The sequence below is a fragment of the Dendrobates tinctorius genome, unplaced genomic scaffold (assembly GCF_039654945.1).
Source record: "Dendrobates tinctorius isolate UK_male_01 unplaced genomic scaffold, ASM3965494v1 ptg000005l, whole genome shotgun sequence".
Taxonomy (NCBI): Eukaryota; Metazoa; Chordata; class Amphibia; order Anura; family Dendrobatidae; genus Dendrobates; species Dendrobates tinctorius.
This window is the reverse complement of record NW_027361673.1, coordinates 665,962-673,211: the sequence shown is the minus strand read 5'-3', so window position 1 is coordinate 673,211 and position 7,250 is coordinate 665,962. Positions and strand designations below refer to the sequence as shown.

At 43.6% G+C, this 7,250-nt stretch overlaps 1 long non-coding RNA gene across 1 annotated transcript; it reads left to right on the top strand.

The window, feature by feature from the left end:
- The first annotated feature begins 2,292 nt into the window (after positions 1–2,292).
- On the top strand, positions 2,293–2,959 carry LOC141083450 (uncharacterized). Its single transcript, XR_012230722.1, has 2 exons — positions 2,293–2,369; positions 2,597–2,959. It is a non-coding gene; the product is annotated as an uncharacterized lncRNA (long non-coding RNA).
- The last annotated feature ends 4,291 nt before the right edge of the window (positions 2,960–7,250 follow it).

Here is a 7,250-nt window from a genome sequence, read left to right as displayed (position 1 = left end):
TGATGTCGGAGACTGAGAATAATTGAGGAGGAGGATATATTATATGTCAATGTGGGATTTTCACATCTATGACTGACAATTATCATTGACTTGTTTTTCTTACTTTTTTATATAATTTTCCAGTTGAGGCAAAAAATACATCTGCATTAAAACTGGGAGAAGAGCAAGACCCAGAAATAGTGGCAGAGACAGAGCCTAGCAGATGTAAGTGTGACAATAAGGTCTATGTGGTCTGATGTCGGCGATTGAGAATAATTCACAAGGAGAAGATATTATATGTAGTGATAAGTGAATGTGCTCTTTACTCGAGTTTTCTGAACATGCTTGGGTGTTCTCTGAGTAGTTTCGGCGTGCTCAGAAATCAAGCTTTAGTCCCCGCAGCTGCATGATTTGAGACTGCTAGAGAACCTGAATTTATGTGAGGATTTCCAAAAAAACGGGCAATCCCCACATTTATTCAGGCTGCCTAGAAGCTGCAAATCATGCAGCTGCGGGGACTAAAACTTAATTCATGAGCACCCTCAAAATGCTCGGAAAACTCGAGTAACGAACACACTCGCTCATCACTATATGTCAATGGTGGGATTTTCACATCTATGACTGACAATAATCATTGACTTGTTTTTCTTACTTTTATATATGAATTTCCAGTTGAGGCCAATAATACATCTGCATTAAAACTGGGAGAACAAGACCCAGAAATAGTTGCAGAGACAGAGCCTAGCAGAGGTAAGTGTGACAATAAGGTCTATGTTGTCTGATGTCGGCAACTGAGAATAATTCATGAGGAGGATATATTATATGTAGTGATAAGTGAGTGTGCTCTTTACTCGAGTTTTCCGAACATGCTCGTGTGTTCTCTGAGTAGTTTGGGCGTGCTCGGAAATCAACTTTTAGTCCCCGCAGCTGCATGATTTGAGACTGCTAGAGAACCTGAATACATGTGGAGAACACCCGAGCATGCTCGGAAAACTCCAGTAACGAGCACACTCGCTCATCGCTATATATGTCAGTGGTGGGATTTTCACATCTATGACTGACAATTATCATTGACTTGTTTTTCTTACTTTTTTATATAATTTTCCAGTTGAGGCAAAAAATACATCTGCATTAAAACTGGGAGAAGAGCAAGACCCAGAAATAGTGGCAGAGACAGAGCCTAGCAGACGTAAGTGTGACAATAAGGTCTATGTGGTCTGATGTCGGCGATTGAGAATAATTCACAAGGAGGAGATATTATATGTAGTGATAAGCGAATGTGCTCTTTACTCGAGTTTTCTGAACGTGCTTGGGTGTTCTCTGAGTAGTTTCGGCGTGCTCGGAAATCAAGCTTTAGTCCCCGCAGCTGCATGATTTGAGACTGCTAGAGAACCTGAATTCATGTGAGGATTTCCAAAAAAACGGGCAATCCGCACATGTATTCAGGCTGTCTAGAAGCTGCAAATCATGCAGCTGCGGGGACTAAAACTTAATTCATGAGCACCCTCAAAATGCTCGGAGAACTCGAGTAACGAACACACTCGCTCATCACTATATGTCAATGGTGGGATTTTCACATCTATGACTGACAATAATCATTGACTTGTTTTTCTTACTTTTATATATGAATTTCCAGTTGAGGCCAATAATACATCTGCATTAAAACTGGGAGAAGAACAAGACCCAGAAATAGTTGCAGAGACAGAGCCTAGCAGAGGTAAGTGTGACAATAAGGTCTATGTTGTATGATGTCGGCAACTGAGAATAATTCATGAGGAGGATATATTATATGTAGTGATAAGTGAGTGTGCTCTTTACTCGAGTTTTCCGAACATGCTCGGGTGTTCTCTGAGTAGTTTGGGCGTGCTCGGAAATCAACTTTTAGTCCCCGCAGCTGCATGATTTGAGACTGCTAGAGAACCTGAATACATGTGGAGAACACCCGAGCATGCTCGGAAAACTCCAGTAACGAGCACACTCGCTCATCGCTATATGTCAGTGGTGGGATTTTCACATCTATGACTAACAATGATCATTGACTTGTTTTTCTTACTTTTTTACATGAATTTCCAGTTGAGACAATAAATACATCTGCACTAAGACTGGGAGAAGATCAAGACCCAGAAATAGTCCCAGAGACAGAACCTAGCAGTGGTAAGTGTGACAATAAGGTCTATGTTGTCTGATGTCGCCGATTAAGAATTAGTCACGAGGAGGAGATGTTAACTCCCAGTGGGTACGATTGTCACATGTATGATGACTGACAATGATCATTGACTTGTTTTTTCACTTTTTATATGAATTTCTAGTTGAGAAGAAAAATAACTCTGCAATAAAACTGGTAGAAGAGCAAAATGCCAAAATAGTAGAAGAGCGAGAACCTAGAAGACGTAAGTGTGATAATAAAGTCTATGTTGTTTGATGTTGGCCAGTGAGAATAATTCATGTGGAGATGTTTTCTGTCAGTGGTGGGATTGTCACATGTATGATGAGTGACAATGATCCTGTTCCTCTGCACGGATAAGATTTCTCTACCGTCCTGCCACAATGACACCAAAGCAGTATCCTCTAATACGGAGTCCCATTACTTAAATTAGTTTTATATCTCTTCTCCTAGGGTCCATCTTCCGCCGGATTATATCATCCTGTCGGCGTGGATTATCCAGGGCCGCTCGCAGCATCAGAAGATGCATTTGTCCAATTTGTCTTTAGGGCACCATATACATCTATTACAGCAAGTCCATCATCAAAGCTGTACTTGGGCAGCACGGGGGCTCAGTGGTTAGCACTGTTGTTTTGCAGCACTGGGATCCTGGGTTTAAATGTCACTAAGGAAAACATCTGCAAGGAGTTTGTATGTTCTCCCCGTGTTTGCGTGGGTTTCCTCCGGGTACTCCGGTTTCCTCCCACACTCCAAAGACATACTGATAGGGAATTCCTAATTTAAAAAAATGAAATAAAAATTCTGAATTAATTAATATTCCTTTGTAATAGAATATTTCTGAAATATATGGCATACCAATACTGTACGTCGTACATGTTTGAAGAATCCTCATGAAGTTTTGTTTTTTTCACTAAACGTGTATGTACTGTAGTGTGGTAGGGTAATATACTTCCCAACTGCTGTCTTCTCTGAGATCAAGCTCTGTCCAGCTCCACTTTTATGTGATGTCATAGATACATAGTTACATACAAAGGTTGAAAAAAGACTTAGGTCCATCAAGTTTAACCTTTCTCCACCAATTGTCCATTTTGTCACTAAATTAAATATAACCCACAATGTTATGTGTATTGAAGAAATCATCCAGCCCTTTTTAAAAGCTGTTGTAGTGTCTGCTATTACTAGTTCTTGTGGTCGGCATTCCACAGTGTGACTGCTCTAACTGTAAATAACCCTTTCCTATTTAGCTGTCGGAATCGCCTTTCATCGCTCTCCAGACTCTTCGGCTCACTCTATGCTCTCGGTGAGAGCGAGAAGTCTCTTCTATAATGCTAGCCTATGGGGCCTTGTTCTGATGCTCCATAGGCTTACATTGATAAAGGCAACCTGTTACCTCGTTTTTCAGCTATAAGCTGCGGCCACTGCCTTTCAGGGCTTATCGACAGCATTCTAGAATGCAGTAGAAAGGCAGTGGCCGCAGCTTATAGCTGAAAAACGAGGTGACAGGTTTCCCTTTACTGACTACATACTTGCCGATGTGGGAGATGTTGTGACCTTGTCATCATCTAGCCATGACAATTATTCCCTTATAAAAGGTTCTAGAGACATTCATTAACTAGTAGGACTTGGGCATCCTAAGACAGTCCTGCTTAGACTGCAGAGACCCGTATGACGTAAACGGTGCCTCCCCGCCTCCCACCAATCCCATAATAACGAAACAACAAAAAGGCCTGGATGGGTTGAACAGGTCGGTCACAGTTTATTGAATTCTAAACCGAGAGAGGCAAATACAAATTCTCAACAGACTCAGAGCCGAAAACCCCCCATAACTGACAGTGGGTAAGGAAGCTGATGAGAGGTTACGAACCTTTGCCCCCCCATACTACCGCTGTGACATTGGATACAACAAAATCATGTAAGTAATGAAAACATAGTCCAAAATTTTTTTTTTTTTAAATAAACATTATATACAATAGCCGCACAGCACAATTGCGAATTTATAAGGGAGGGAGGGTGGGACAAAACTTCGAATGGTCAGCCAGGGGAGGAAGAGGAATTATCCGGCCCAGCACAAGAATTTAACCCCTGAGGGTGTGGCCGGACGCCCCTTCCCCTTTCTCCCGTTGGTCAGTGGGCGTTCTAATATATGGCATCACCTGAGAAGTAGTGGGAGGGGGGAAGCACTGCCCAAAGTTCCTTTATAGCTTAACCTATCTATGGGGGCTCTGCAGTCAGACACACATTCCCTATACGGTGCCGTGCCTCTCAGACTGTTCACGTTGGACTATGATCAGTGGCCCTGTCGGTATTTGTGTCTGAAGCCCCATAGAATGGGATTCAGATGTTCGCACCAACAGGAACATTGAATATAATGATGCAGGCAGAGTCAGTGTTCTATGTTAGCATTATTATATGCCTATTTGAGGCAGGCACCAAGACGCCATCTTGGTGTCTGCCTCAAAAAGGCATACGAGGCCAAAAATTATGACCTATAGAGCACACAATGACTCCATCTACATCATTATAATCAACAAGATGGTGGCCTGATTCTAACGCATCGGGTATTCTAGAATATGTATGTAGTTTATTTAAAGGGAATCTGTCACCCCATAAGCAGGGGCCACCGCAATCAGGGGCTTATCTACAGTATTCTGTAATACTGTAGATAAGCCCCCGATGAAGCCTGAAAAATAAGAAAATCACGTTAGATTATACTCACCGGGGGCGGGGGCAGTGGTTCGTCGCTGTCCGGTGCCTCCCATCTTCATACAATGATGTCCTCCTCCTTGCTTCTCCCTCGGCTCCTGCGCACATGTACTTTATCTGCCTTGTTGAGGACAGAGTAAAGTACTGCAGTGCACAGGCGCCGGGAAAGATCAGAGGTCAGGCGCCTGCGTACTGCAGTACTCTGCACTGCCCTCAACAGGGCCAATAAAGTATGCGTGCGCAGGAACTGAGGGAGAAGCAAGGAGGAGGGCATCATCATATGAAGATGGGAGGTGTCAGATGGGACAGCAACACCCATCGGACCGGACCAAACGCCGGGGTGAGTATAAGCTAATTCTTTTTTCTTATCTTTCAGGTTTCATCGGGGGCTTATCTACAGCATTACAGAAAGCTGTAGATAAGCCCCTGATGGCAGTGGCTGCAGCTGATAGGACAAAAATGGGGTGACAGATCCCCTTTAAATTCCACGCCAATATCGCTGATTGCGACAAATCCGTGCGGCAGGAGCCGCAGATCTCCCGATGGTAGCGGTAGCATGCGTCGTTCGAATTCTGCGCCAATTTGTGGCCGGACTGCGCCTGTCGCTGATTGGTCGCGGCCGGCCGGCCGCGACCAATCAGCGACGCGGGATTTCCGTTGCAAACAGACAGACAGAATTATTATATAGTAGATGGCTCCATTAACACAAACATCGGAAAACGTTTTTCTAGGGCTTCAGCTGCAAGCCCTAAACCGTAGACAAAGACACAATGTGAACTTTGATTAAGTAATTAAGCTATAGCCATCAAGAAGAAAGAAAAAAAATGGATTCAGCTCACTGCTTGTAGTCCAAATGGAGATGCTAAAAAATAACTTTTAAATAGTCTGTGGTCGGGCACACGGGTCGAGATACATACCAGGCTGGCTCCATAGTCAAATAGCTTCAAAAAGTAGTAGTAGTAGTATATGTAATTACTGCTATCTCCTGCCAAATTCCTTAGTGAGGAGTGCCGAACATTTATTCAGGTTATTTGTCAACCCAGAACGCTTAAGACAATGCATAGGTTAAAAAAACACACTATGCCAATAATAGTTATGACTAGAGTTGAGCGATACCGTCCGATACTTCAAAGTATCGTATCGGATGGTATCGGCCGATCTTTAAAAAAAGTATCGGTATCGCCGATTCCGATACCGTAAGTCCCATTCAAGTCTATGGGACTTCTGGTATCGGAATAAGAAAAACCCTTTCCTGCCCTTGTACAGCCTCTCTGGGGTCTGTACGGGCCTTTCGGGGGCCTGTGCCGGCCTGACAGGGGGTCTGTGCAGGCTCCGGTGGTCTGTGCCGGCCTGCCGGGGGGCTGTGCCGGCCTGCCGGTGGTCTGTGCAGGCTCTGGTGGGCTGTGCCGGCCTGCCGGGGGGCTGTGCCGGCCTGCCGGGGGGCAGTGCCGGCCTGCCGGGGGGCTGTGCAGGCTCCGGGGGGCTGTGCCGGCCTGCCGGGGGGCTGTGCCGGCCTGCCGGGGGGCTGTGCAGGCTTCGGGGGTCTGTGCAGGCATCGTCCGATGGGACTACAAGTCCCATCGGGCGATGCCTGCTACCATGACAGTGATTGACACATTAGCCAATGATGGGACAGTAGTAGTCCCATCATCCGGCTAATGTGTTAAATGTAAAAAAAAAAAAAAAAATTGCATGCTACATACATACAACATGCATACTACATACATGCTACATTCATACTACATACTACATACATGCTACATACATGCTACATTCATACTACATACTACATACATGCTACATTCATACTACATAAATACTACATGCAACATACATACTACATATATACTACATACATACTACATATATACTACATGCATGCTACATACATGCTGCATGCTACATATATACTACATGCTACATACATACTGCATGCTACATACATACTACATGCTACATACATACCACATATATACTACATACATACTACATACATACTACATGCATGCTACATGCATGCTACATGCTACATACATAACACATATATACTACATGCATGCTACATGCATGCTACATGCTACATACATAACACATATATACTACATGCATGCTACATACATACTACATGCTACATACATACCACATACATACTACATGCATGCTACATACATACTACATGCATGCTACATACATACTGCATGCTACATACTACATATATACTACATGCATGCTACATACATACTACATGCTACATACTACATATATACTACATGCATGCTACATACATACTACATGCTACATACATACCACATACATACTACATACATGCTACATACTACATACATACTACATACATACTACATGCATGCTACATACATACTACATGCATGCTACATACATACTA